The sequence below is a fragment of the Macaca nemestrina genome, chromosome 12 (genome assembly GCF_043159975.1).
Source record: "Macaca nemestrina isolate mMacNem1 chromosome 12, mMacNem.hap1, whole genome shotgun sequence".
NCBI lineage: Eukaryota > Metazoa > Chordata > Mammalia > Primates > Cercopithecidae > Macaca > Macaca nemestrina.
The window spans coordinates 87,698,723-87,712,824 of NC_092136.1; the positions used below are offsets into that span (position 1 = coordinate 87,698,723).

A 14,102-nucleotide genomic window follows, 5' to 3' on the forward strand; every position below is an offset into this window, starting at 1 on the left:
GGTTGGGGAACATGTCTTATTTTTGTTTATGCTGAACCCTTTGTTTCTATCAAATATCCAATAAATGTTACTGAATAAATGAATGAAATAGTGATTAAATGTATGTACGTATGAATCAATGAATGGAGATGAGTATCTATGTTCCTAGAAGGTATAAGCTAAACGCAGGGAATTTTAAGTAACAGAGTACAAGTGTGGGCGTAAATCAGAACTAAAGCTTTTCAAATGTCAAAAAGAATTTTACTTGACTTCCTTCTTAGAGACTGTTTTGATTTGCTTGTTTTAAACATCTTTCATCTCCATCCCTTGTTTTCTGGAATTTATATAAGCTATCACCATCCTCCCCACCACTACCCTGCTAAAAAAAGGCCCTTTTCTGAGAAACAGAAGAGGAAATAAATGAAATTGGTTTGCATGCCTTAGTGAATTCTTACAATGAAAGGATAACCTGGAAACAATTCTCATTACGCTTAGCAAAACCATTTTTCAGTCTATACAGCCCACTATCTAGTTACAGTATTGGAATACTGTTAAGAATGGAGCAAAGTCCAAAGAATCAATTACATCCCCAATCAAAGTGACTGGCCACACTTTCAGTAGCTGGTGAGAGCGAAGAGGAAGTCACTAAACCAGAAGATCTAATCAGACTGTTTATCATGTGACAAGAAGCTCTTAAGTGTTCCTATTGCTGTTCTTATGAGTCTTCATGTCATCCAAATGGAGACAAGGGACTTCTTTAAAGAGATCAAACAAGGTTGGTAACAGAAGTCCACATGTGAACCTGAGCCCTGGGGAGGGATTATTGAGAGAAAACTAGAAGCATCAATTTGCCCTTTTCCTCCTCTTCTTCAGAGACCTGTGTTGAGAGCCGGCCAGCATGAGTCGACTATTGTTGCCTGGCAGTCAACCAGAATACAATCTATTACTGGAGAAAAAGCAGTGCATGTGGGAAGGAACTCAGCCCTCTTTTGTGGGCCTTGTATTGTTACTGCACAGCAGAGGATCCAGATACAGGAAACTAGCTTTAGTGGCTTTTTTTTTTTTTTTTTTTTTTTTAAGGAGAATACTTGATTTGAACAAACAGAACTGTGTACCCTCCCTAAATTATATTTATTTTGTAGAATTTGTTTCCAAGGATCTTTGGTACAGTTTAATCCTGGTGAGTGGTATGATGTCATATGAGCAGAATAAAAGGCTGACAGAATAAAAAATGACATTAAGGAATCATTTTAGGTCTGGAAATAAATGTGGGCTGGTGGAAGGAAAGGATGTGGCCTGGTGGCAAGGAGAAAAGAGGGAGTGCCCGGTGAAGGGCACATGAAATGTGAAATCCTATGAGCCAGTCTGTTTCGGGGGTTGGAAGGCAGGGTTATTGTGTAAAGAGCAAGGCTAGAAAACCACTGTGAGGCATAAGAGTGATTATATCCTGGGGAGGAGATGCTTCAGCCTCTCAAGTCCGGTCCACAGACGTTTGCTTCATTGTTTGTTTTGATAAGTAGGGGCTACTGTTCACATCTGAGAGAAATGGCATGGCTAATGCGATGCTCCTGATAAGTTCTCAACCTTGGTTATATATCGGAATCACTTTAAATTTACTAATGCCTTGGTATTTTACAAAGGTGTCTAGGTGATTTTAATATGCCACATGCTAGAAGGAGCACCCTCACTTTACTTGGGCAAGTTCAGTCTTACAATATACGTTATAGTACTTCTTGACTTCTTTGACTTTAGTGACCATCTGCAATGTGGTTACCTGCTGATACAACTGCCTCCTAAACTAGTGGTTTTCAAAGTCAAGGTGCATAGGCATTTCCAGTATATCTTGTAAAAGACAGAAAAAAAAAAAAGAAGACAGATTTGATTCAGTAGATCTGGGGTAGGGCTTGAAAATCAACATTCTAACAAAAACCCCCTCTTGTGTTCCTCAGAACACACTGTGAGTAGTAAGTTCTTGCATTACAACTCCTCATAGCCTTGTTCCCACTTCCATTTGGTGTAGACCTCAAGAGTGCAGGCTTTGGATCTGGCCTCTACCCTCTACTAGCTGACTGAGTCTGGGCAAGTTGATTAACCTTAATTACCTAGTTTCTTTGCCTATAAAATGAGGATAAATGAAGGTTTTGTGAGGACTATAAAGTATTAACTCAAAGTGGACTAACAGCACAGGGCCTTGCACGTGATTAGTTCCTAGCTTTCTCTAATTCCTAAGATGCTTTGTCTTGTCAGAGCTCCTTTAATTATTTTTTGGTCTCCTACTTTATAACTTCTGTAGAATCTTACAGAAATTCTCAACTGACCTCTAGTTCTTGGAATCCTCCCAACTTCCCCAAACTGTTGCTTCTTTTCTGGCCTCTATTCCCTTTCCACCCAGCCTGTGTTCTCTGGTCAATTATGTAGACCATTGCTTCTATTCATTCATTCATTAAACATTTACTGAGCACCCCATATGTGCTAAGCATTGTGATGAGCTCTAGGGGTATATTCAGTGCATTCAGTGGTGGGCTGGTAAATGTTTCATGATGGTGTAAAAATGTATGTTTATGTACACATACATAAACATATACTTTTTAATATAAAACATTGATGTAAAGAATGTATAGTGTACAATTTACTCTTTATTTTAAATTTAATGTAGCCATTTTGTTTCCATAGAATTGTTTTTTTTTTTTTTGCTAAACTATTGTATTTTTAGCCAAGCTATGGTTGTATCTGATGAATGAATATAGTTCACATAAGAATGTTACTTGATTTTTTTTTGTATTAATAACTAAGATTAAAGTAAAATCAGGCAGTAAGTTGTAACTTTCTTTGCTTGTCAATATCATGACCTGCTTCTTTGCTGAATCATAGGTTTTAGATACTGGAAGAATAATATTTCTTTAAGTTTTTGTGTAATGGCTATAGACATGACCTGCTGTAAGCTTAATCTGTGCTGTTAACATTTTCACCATCATTTTCTTAAGTCTAAACAATCAAATAAATAATACATCAAGATGTCAACTAGTGGTGCTGATTTATTTGGTTTAAATACATCCAATATTGTCAATTTCAAGCTACCAACATAATGTACTGTAATGGCAAAAACTGCAATTATTTTTGCACCAACCTAATAATGGCATTGAACAGGAAGTTGAAAAGATGTGCAGTAGTCCATCAACAGATAGTATTTCCACCATAGAGACTGAATCAGGGAAAATAACTTCAAGAGAATAAATCATAGTAAACACTATGAGAATAAACAGGTAATGAATTAGAGCATTTATTACCTTTTGAGAATATAATTTGTTTTTTAACTAATAGCTATATTTAACAAACAGATTAAAAAATTCCTGAAAATTTAATAATAGGCACTTGTTAGCTAGTACTAGCCAGCTCCAACACATCAGATTTGTGCGGTAGACATAGTCACTGACATCATGAAACTTATACTCTAGAAATGGAGGCAGAGAAATAAATGAGCATGAATTTTATAACAAGGGCCTCTAAGCCAAATTTGATGCTATAATTTTGACAGGCAGAATGTTGGCTCCCCGTGGACTTCACTCTCTGGTGTTTATGTCCATGAATAGATTACATTAAATGGCAAAAAGATTTTGTGGATGTAATGTTACAAAGCAATTGACCTTAAAATTGAGAGAGTATCTTTGATTATCCAGATGTGCCTAATGTAATCGCATGAATCCTTAAAACAGAAGGCAGAAGTGGAAATCAAAGCACAAGGATTATCAAGGCACCATTGTTGGCTTGAAGAGAAAGAGGACCATACAGCAAGGAAATAGGGACCACAGTCCCACAACCATGAGGCACTGAATTCTGCCAATATCCAGTGAGTGTAGAAGAAGACCATAAGCCCCAGATGAGAGCTGTAGTCCTGGATACTACCTGGATTTTAGTCTAATGAGACTTTGACAAGATAAACCAACCACACTGTGCCAGACTTCTAACCTATAGAAATTGTGAGATTAATTCATGCTGTTAAAAACTGCTACATTTCTGGTAATTTGTTACACAGCAATAGAAAACTAATAACAATTAGTAAAAAAAAAAAAATTATCAAAATAACAATTATCCAGGAAGAGCAGGGAAAAGAATGTTTCAGCACTTTTGGGGATTTAGAGGTGTTGAATATGCCTGAGTGGCATGTACAAGAGAAAGAAAAATGAGAAATCAAGATGGAAAAGAAGTGTTCTATCATGAAGAACATTTTAAGCTAGGATAATATTCTGAATATTTTCCCAAGAGCAAAGGGAACCGATACATCATTTGTCATGATCAATTTGTGTTTATGGAAGATGGATGAAGAGGGTGTTGAATGGCAGGAGGCAGATCATTTAGGAGGCTCAGATCAAACAAGCATGGTGAGGATAGAGAAAAGTGGATTGTGGTGTCTTACCCTGTATACTCAGTATTGTCTACTGTTTGTTCTTTCTCTCTTCTGCTTTTTAGTTGTGCTCGACAATCACTGTTTTAGTACCCTATGCCAGGTACCAGGCCAGGCAGCGTGGATACCACTTCAGGCTCCCAGACCTCGGTAGGGATCATGTTGCTGCCTTTTTTCTCCCAGAAGCTGTGTAAAGTAATGTAAATACATAATTTATGAATTTGAAAAACTAGTTCTGCCACTTACAAAGTGCACAACCTAGGGCAAGTCACTTAACCTCTCTGAGTTTCACTTTCCTGATTTGCAAAAAATTCCTTTAGCTACTTCAGAAGGCAATCGTGGCCAGGCACAGTGGTTCGTGCCTGTAATCCCAGCAGTTTGGGATGGCAAGGCAGAAGAATTACTTAAACCCAGAAGCTCAACACCAGCCTCGGCAACATAGTAATACCCTGTCTCTATTAAAAATAAAATAAAATAAAATAAAATAAAATAAAATAAAATAAAATAGAAGGCTATTGTGAGGATCAACTATAGGGTACATAAAAACTTTAAAAGTCATAAATACTTTCCAAATGGTGGGCTGTCTTCTCTTCATCTCTTTTTACTTTCCATGTGCTCCAGCTTATCCCATATTCTTTCTTTCTCCCGTGTCTCTTTCACTGTTGTTAATAAATTAGTTCAATGAATAATTAGAGTCTATTATATACTATTCACTCAGCTGGATGTTTTTATGTGTTTGTTTTACACATTCTCTCACGCACATACCTACACACACACACACACACACACACACACACCCCCACTTGTTGTTCCTCCAAGAGCTTACTCTCTTAAGCTTAAGGCTAACAACACTGATATTTTTAAGTAAAATATAAAAGTAGTTGCAAAATATATAAGATTTGGCATACCTACATTTGTGTTTATATAGGTGTGTTCTGTGAAAGAGAACAAGATAGAGAAAAATGTGACTATATACATAGAACCAAACATTGGAAAATATACCTCAAAATGTTAGTATATTTCTCTCTGAATAATTTCCTTTGTCTTTTTTCATATTTTTCTGTATTTTTCAAATCATCTGCTATAAATGTACTTTGTGAATAGAAAAATAACTGAAAACATTTTAATAAAAATATGAAGTGGCAAATATTGTAAAGGAATTACATGTAGGATGTTATGGGTCTACGTAAAATTTTTTTTTCAGAATCAAATGATGCCAGAATGGAGATGAATATAAATTCTGCAGGAAAGAACCAAGGGAATGGCATTCTAGGAGGAGGATCCAGGAGAAGTAGAGGCTCAGCATGGAGTGGTCAAGAAGCACTATCAGGTGTATACAGTTCCTGTTGCCTGAAGTGCAACTTGAGGTAGAGCAGGAGACAACTCCCGAGGAAGTTGAATATCATGCTAGGGGTCTTAAATTGTATCCTACAGGTGCTAAGGCATTTAATCAGGGGATTCACTAATAGTCATACTTGCATTTTTGGTAGATTATAGCAGTAGTAGTGTGACATATGGAGAAAGAAGAGGCTAAAGGCAGGTGAGAAGCACGGAGACTGCTCAGGAAACCAGTTTCAGGTAAAAAAAAAAGATGAAGGCCTGAACTAGGACATTATATTGGGAATGGAGAAAAATATTTTACAGATGATGAGGAAATATTTAGGGCTTAATTCCTGTCCTTCTTAGGTCATACTGTGTGGCTAAATTAGTAACACCAAAACTCACATAAGAGAATACTTGTATGCATACATATTGTGCCTGTATAATTTTCCCACTGGAAGCAGGGTCTCAAAGGGGATGGGAAGGACAAGAACTGACAATGAAGATTTCATAATCTGTCTTTGAACTAACTTCTGCAAGCCCAGATGAGGCATCTGGGATGAGAAATTCCCACCCTCTGTCTCAGAACCAGGCTGTGGAAAGACGAGAAAGAGCAATGAGTTAGGGAGAGGATTCCAGAGAAAGACCTACAGGACTTGATGGCAGATAAGAACAGATGAGCAAATGTGGAGTCATGTGATGGTCACAGAACAGGCTGTGCAGAGACACCCTTTTGGAAGAAAGAGAGGGAGTACTTTTGAGTCATTTTTAGTTTCTGCGGCAGCAGGATTTCCAACTGGCATAAAGATAGTCAGGAATGAACAGAAACAGTGAAGGGCCTGAGTGTGTCATGAGAACAGGGTGTCAGGACTGGTTTGCTGTCAGCTGGAAACAACTTGGCTGTCCCTGCTGAGGAGGGACCCAGGGCATAGGGAGGTGAGGATTTTCCAACTCTCTCTAGCCCATGTTTCACCATATTCAATATCTGCCTTATGTTTGGGCCAAGTGAGCAAATGTTTTTGTGGTTTAATTTTGAGGCTTCCTCTTAAACTTCTCTTCTTGGTCATATAAATAAGAAGAATCTAAAATTATCCAAGTCAGGAGCAAATCTTCTCCTTCCTTACAGTGAATATAGGGATTCAAATTCAAACTGAGCCATAAATGACTGATCTCAGCCTTCCTACTAGCAAGACTTGATGGGCATGAGGGAGATAGGATGTTGGTAGGAATAAGAGAATCCTAATACAAGATGGAGAGGGAGAGCAGAAAGGAAGTGTTCTGAAGACAGTAAGGCTTTGCAGTAAGTGCAAAGAGCCTGGGTCCAGAAGTCTGAGGGACCTCTGACACTTGTCTCCTGGGGCGATGCCCAGATAGGATCATAGCATCATTTATTTGAAGAACTCTCCGAATTACATTGCTTGGGGAAGTCAAATCTGGACTAGTCTAAGGTGCTAGACTACCTTAAAAATCCCTAAGATTCTTTCCATTTTCATAGTCAGACTCTATGGACAAGGAGGACTAAAAACAACAAATATTTAAAGCTTTTGCAGAAAGTTAGAGGAACTCTACAAAAGTGAGTTTTCCACAATGAGGTAACAGAGGATTTAAGCTGAACCAGCATAGAAGAACCTAGGTTAAAGTCATAAGAATGTACTATTTTTCAGTGAGAACTGTTCTAAGTTTCAAAGGGCCATTCCTGCACTGGTTCATCACTAAAATATATTTGGCATTTGGGAGAGTGTGTTTTTACTCAAAGGACAATCATTTATTAGGTGAAAAGCCCCAAAGCACAGGAAATGTAAGATAGCAGTAGGGATAGGGGGCCAGGGCTGCTCTTGACCCCAAAGTCTTCAGAATGACTGCTAGGAAGTAACCTGTCATGTGGCCTCCAGGAACCTGAAAACTGGAGGAACCACTTTTCTGAGAAGTCATACTCAGCAGACCTACCACCCACAGTTTCCTGTTAGCAGCTTGTCCAACTAAGACAAGAGCATCTGTCTTAATTCTTCCTCTCTCTCTCCATCAATGAGGCTCAGAAAAGCCAGCAATTTGCCTTTATTCTTCAGAGGACAGCTCTCTCCCAGTGGTAAACACTCTAATACACTCCAGGGGACTTCTTTTTTTTGTTGTTGTTTACTGACTTTCTAAAAAAATTTCTTATCTTTATCAGATTTTGTTTTTAGAGTAGAACTGTAGACAATGAAATAGAATGAGGTTTTGTTTATCATTTTAATGCTGGTTAAGCCTATTGGGATATGTAATAAGCATTTATCTTATTGTTGTTGCCGTTGTTGTTAATAATTTGTTTGGGTTACACTCTTCTATCAGCTAGTTTTTTTTGTTTGGAGTGGCTGAAATTGACCTGGGTTGGGGGGATGTGGGTGGAGTAGAAGAGTCAAAAAGGTGGATAGGATTCCTGTATTAATTGGAGCAGATCATTTGATGAACAATTTCAAAACTGTTTTTTTTTTTTTTTTTTTTTTTTTTTTTAACAGACTAGACCAAGCAGTAAAAACTGAATTTTAGGCCGGGCGCGGTGGCTCAAGCCTGTAATCCCAGCACTTTGGGAGGCCGAGGCGGGCGGATCACAAGGTCAGGAGATCGAGACCACAGTGAAACCCCGTCTCTACTAAAAAAAATACGGAAAATTGGCCGGGCGCGGTGGCGGGCGCCTGTAGTCCCAGCTACTCAGGAGGCTGAGGCAGGAGAATGGCGGGAACCTGGGAGGCGGAGCTTGCAGTGAGCCGAGATCGCGCCACTGCACTCCAGCCTGGGCAACAGCGTGAGACTCCGTCTCAAAAAAAAAACAAAAACAAAAACAAAAACAAAAAACAAAAAAAAAACTGAATTTTAATTATCTACTGGAAATTTCTCTAGAATAAAGGGTCTGGTTCAGTTTCTATATTGCCTCTATGGGTCCCAGTCTATGAAATGCCAAGGGTTGGACTGACCAGAAGTCTTCGGATTACCTCTCTCTTCCCTCCACCCCTGTTGCTTCTTGTCTACCATATTCCATAGTGCCGGCCGGCAAAGTGTACCTGTTTAATTCTCTAGGTTAAAAAAAATTTCCTAGATTTTTCTCCTCGTCTTTCTATGTACAAATGCAACCTACTTTTTAAAACAAAGACAACAGGCTGGGCATGGTGGCTCACGCCTGTAATCTCAACACTTTGGGAGACCAGGTTGGGCGGATCACTTGAAGCCAGGAGTTTAAGACCAGCATGGCCAGCATGGTGACACCTGTCTCTACTAAAAATACAAAAATTAGCTGCGCGTGGTGGTACACTCCTGTAATTCCAGCTACTTGGGAGGCTGAGGCAGGAGAATCACTTGAATCCAGGAGGCGGAAGTTGCAGTGAGCTGAGATTGCACCACTGCACTGCAGCCTGGACAACAGAGTGAGGCTGTCTCACACAATAAATAACTAACTAAATAAAATAATAAAATAAAATAAAATAAAACAAAACACAGACAACATACCTCCTTCATCATGAAGCCTCCTTTAATTCTTACAAACAAACAAAACCTTCCTAAACTTTCAAAGGGCGTTTAAGAATACATACCAGTGTTTCAGTCATCTTTAAGGAAAATTTAGTGCATGCTAGGTTCTGAGTTAAGCATTTTACATTTATTAACATATGTAGGTAGATACAACTTTTATCTCCATTTTGTATTTGAGCAGAAAGGTGCAAAGATGATAAAGTGACTGGCTCAAGGCTATAGGTAAATGGCTGAGCCACTTATTTGCTGTATTAATAGAGATCATGTCCTTCATCCTTTACTAATGTTTTTACCATGTCTTATCCATACCTCATTAAGTCTTTACATTTTAACCATTTATCAGCTAATGTATCTCAAGAACATTCTAGTGATGTAACTATGACCATTTTCTTCATTTTATTTTTTTTATCTGTTTTCAGGCTATAACAAAATGTAATAAACTGGGTAGTTTAGAAGCAACAGAACTTGATTTCTCATCGTTCTAGAAGTTAAGGAGTTCACGATCAAGGTAGCAGCAGAGTTGGTGCCTGGTAAGGACCCATTACGTGGTTCATAGATGATGCCTTTTCGTGGTGACCTCAGATGATGGAAGAATTGAAAGAGCTCACTTGGGCCTCTTTTATAGGGGAACAAATCCCATTCCCTAGGGTTCTACTCTTATGACTTAATCACCTCCAGAATGTCCCACCTACCAACACCATTACTTTGGTGACTAAGTTTCAACCTATGAATTTGGAGAGGACACAAACATTCAGACCATAGCAATCAATGAGTACAGCTTCCCCAGTCCATGGGAAATATGTTGCTGAGCAAAAATTGGACCAGGTAGTTTGACTAAGGATTGCATCCTTCCCATGCTGCTGCACAGCCTTGCCTAGCCTCAATCAGAGTCAGCGTGACCATGCTTTTGTAGGCCAGAACTTCTCCTTTACTACAGCCACCTGAAGGACTAAATTGTGGAGATGGGCATGGCATGGCCCACACTGGCCTAGGCTTAATTTAAAAGCATCCTGAAAGAGGGTGTGGGCAGATCCTTCTGAAGTTATACTACTTCCAACAGAATTGTGGGTATCACTTTATTATTGGCCCATTATTGTTGGTCATAAAATATCAGGAACCAGGTCAATGTAAAGATTATCCAGTGGCTTTCACTGGCCCAAGTCTTGGTATTGGTTCACAGAATGGTTTCTCCTCTTCTCTGAGAATGGAATAATGGTTCAGTCCCATTTGGCCAATATACACTGTCTTAGCTTGGGGTGTTATAACAAGATGCTATAAACTATATCGTTTAAATAAAAATTTATTTTACACAGTTTTTTGAAGGCTGAAAGTCTAACATCAGAGTGCCAGCATGATCAGATTCTGGAGAGGACCCTCTTCTGGTTGCAGACTGCTGACTTCTTTTTGTATATTCTGATTGTAGAAAGAGAGCAAGAGAACTCTCTGGCATCTTTTTTTATAAGGGGGCTAACCCCATTTAAGGGCCCCCCCCCATAATCTAATTATCTCTCAAAGGCCATAACTTTCAACACCATTGCATTGAAGGTTAGGATTTCAACATGTGAATTTGTAGTGGGGTGACTGGGAGAGGAACACACAAATATTTAGTCCATAATGCTGCATACTAACAAAAAAATGAAGTGGGGTAAAGGGTCACTTAAGTGAATCCCTGCAGTATTAAAGGACACATTATAGTTCATTCATCCTTTTAGTCAGTAAATATTGAGCACACACTATGAGCTAAATTTTAGGTGCATGTTAGAGCTTTGGTGGTACCACAATAAAATAGACTTTGTCCCTATCCTCAGGGATTTTATAATTTTGTGAAAGAGATATGCAGATAGGCAGTTAACATGCAAGTGGTGATTGCTCACAAAGAGAAAAGCAGGGGGCTATAAAATTAGAGAAGCTAAGCGCACTTACCCTGTGTGGAGCTGGATACAGAATGTTTGCTAGAGGAAGTGGTGCCAAGTAGATTTAGATAAAGAAGAAGGTGGTGATGAGAGGACAGAAGTGATCAAAGGAATGAAACATAGAAGAAAGGAAATAGTACACAAGAAGCTGTAGGAGAAAGGAGAAAGCGCACTTCCTGGCAAAAGGGATAGCACGCACATAGGTTAGAGGTAAGAGGGTACAGCAAGGCTGCCGAGGCCCTGGGAGCTCAGCATGGTTTGAATGCAGTTGTACAGGAGGACTGGCATACACTCTGCTTCTTGGAGGTTACAGCAACTGCTACTCTCTGAGGGTTGTGTTACTTATCTATCCACTCATCTAACAACATGTCATAACACACTAAGGGAATTCCTCCAGATCTTTGGACAAAAATGTTCTAACTTGGTTCAAAATAATTTATACTCAACATTCTTAGTATCTTGCTTTGAAAATAAATGGATGACGTATAGTGTTCTGGCTACTGTGCTGTGTAACAAATTGCCCAACTGTAGCAGCTTAAAATGACAATTATTTTATTATGTTCACGTAAGTGTAGGTCAGGGGCTCATAAAGGGCTAAGGGAGGAAGTTTGTCACACACCTATGGTGTGAGGCTACCTCCTAGACAAAACAAATAATGGACCACTTGGCTTGTTTAGTGAGTGCGTGGTAAGCAGGGGCATGTGAGAGTTTGCTTAAAGGCAGACTTCCCCCTCTGGTCACGTTGGTCCAGCCCATTCAACTGGGCCTTGCCTGGCCTTCCAGTTTCTGAATTCCTACTTAGCATCCGAGATGGCTTGACCCTCATTCTGCACCAGAGTTTATAAATGGACTTTTGTGACTGGACCAAGCTTCTAATGCCACAATGGCTCTGCCTGCCTACTCTTCTACTCTATGTGTTTCATTCTTCTTCCCTTCTGCTCAGAATTAAGTCTGAATTGAATGCTCCAATAGCTTCATAGATATTCTCACAGATATAGATATTCTCATAGGTATTCTCATATATCTTGGTTCATTCCTGAGGGTTCTTGAACCTCTCTGTTATTTTTACTTCTTTCAACCCTGCGCAATTTGAGAAAGCTTATCAAAGCTGGGAGTAGGAACCATGTCTCATTGGTTTCTTTTAAAATTTCTATTTAAAAATATTTACTTATTTTTTGAACAGGTAATATATTCACATAGATAAAAATCTCAAGATGAAAGTATAAATAAATCGGTTCCCTTCCACCATACCCTGTGCATCATAAATCCCCCCAATTTGTCTAGTACAGGTTCTCAAAGCATTTACTGAATTTTTGTAGTCAAGTTCCTTGATACATACGCCTAGTACATCAGTTGGATTTACTATAAAGCTGATGAATCTTAAGCCTCAGGGCTCCTCACCTGCTGGGGCTCCTTCCAGGTCTTTTTCCAGAATCATCAACAACTTGTTTCTGTGCTTTTGTAAAAGATGCAATTGTAATACATTTTAACCACATCATTTCCATCTGTTGCCCCTTTCCACTGCAACCCCTTGGCATGCTCTGCCTCCTGTAAGGGGAGCATTAGAGTAGCCTGTGGCAACTTTAGGATATAGAGAAGGGGAAATTGAAATGGGAATACATTTTATTTGGGTTTAGTGAGAGTTTGTGAACTTTGCAGTCTTTTTGTGAACAGCTAAGTAATGGTTAAGTATAGCAATGACTGTCAGTTCTATTCTTAACTGCTTACCATGCAGTTTACCTAGTATCATGATGTGAACCTGCAGGGCCAGACTTATTTTCTATATATAAAAGTGCCCTATAGCATCTACAATTGGGGTTACGTAATGGAAAAGAAGATAGTGGTTATTAATACGAATATTGTTATTTTTCTGAATTTTGTGGTCAGCGCTTTTATACTTGCAATTTTTTCCCCATTTCTTTTCTTCATTTCATAAACACTTTTCATATAATTTCTTTGTTACTTTATGTTCCTCTTTTCTTAGTGAGGTGTCCAAAATTGTAAGAATGCTTTATCCCACAAAAAATTGATCCTCTCTTTTACAGAATTTCCCAGCTGATGTCTTTTTCATTTCCTTTGCTTGTGGTTTGCCCATCTGTCAGCTGTGAATGACCCAAACAAGACACGTGGTTTCTTACTCAACAGTCCTGGAACTTTCTTGACCTTTGACAAAGCCACCAGATCACCATTACCATCATTATTGTTTACAGAAACATGAAAATTCAACCATAAAATGTCATCTTGGGCTGAGCATGGTGGCTCTAACATGTAATCCCAGCACTTTGGGAGGCTAAGGTGAAGAGATCACTTCAGGCCAGGCATTGATGATCAGCCTGGGCAACACAGCCAGATCTCGTCTCTACAAAAAATAAAAACCAAATTAGCTGGACCTGGTATGCATCCCTGTAGTCCTAGCTACTCCAGCAGCTGAAGTGGGAGGATCATTTGAGCCTCAGCCTCTGTAGGACTACTGCCCAGTAGTGTGAGTGGTGTGAGCTCACACCACTGCACTCTAGCCTAGGCAGCAAAGTGTAACCCCATCTCCAACCAAAAAAAAAAAAAGAAAGAAAGAAAGATAAAAGAACAAAGTCATCTTGGCTATGCCAATGACAAAGTTAATGAGTTGAGACATGAAGAAGACAAAAAAGAGAATCTTAAAGACATCGTCAATTGGGGCAGGAGGCAGGAGATGGCTTCTTTGTTGCACTTTCTCCAAAAAATATTTCTGGTTTTAGTTCCAATTTGCTCAGCAGTGTATGCTCACTCTTTTGCTAACCCTGAGAGACATTGTCAGATGTGCGTAAGGGAAGAACATGAAGGACGACAGATAAACTGTACACCAACACAGCACATGGTGTCTGAGTCATTTGTTTTCTTTGACAGATCTTTACCATGCTGGATTGAAAGAGAAAAGACCATCAGTAAAGCAAATGGATCAAATGGAGTTATAAATCAACTCTGTACTCTTTACAGGATTGACTCAACTG

General features: G+C 39.1%; 1 long non-coding RNA gene across 3 annotated transcripts in view; it reads left to right on the forward strand.

Moving 5' to 3' along the window:
* Positions 1-14,088, forward strand: part of LOC105468890 (uncharacterized) — a 49,927-nt gene extending 35,839 nt beyond the window's left edge. For 2 of the 3 annotated variants that reach the window (XR_979702.3, XR_011610975.1), the window contains one exon: positions 9,622-13,996. This is a non-coding gene — a long non-coding RNA (uncharacterized lncRNA). The other variant, XR_011610976.1, reaches the window with a different exon arrangement.
* The last annotated feature ends 14 nt before the right edge of the window (positions 14,089-14,102 follow it).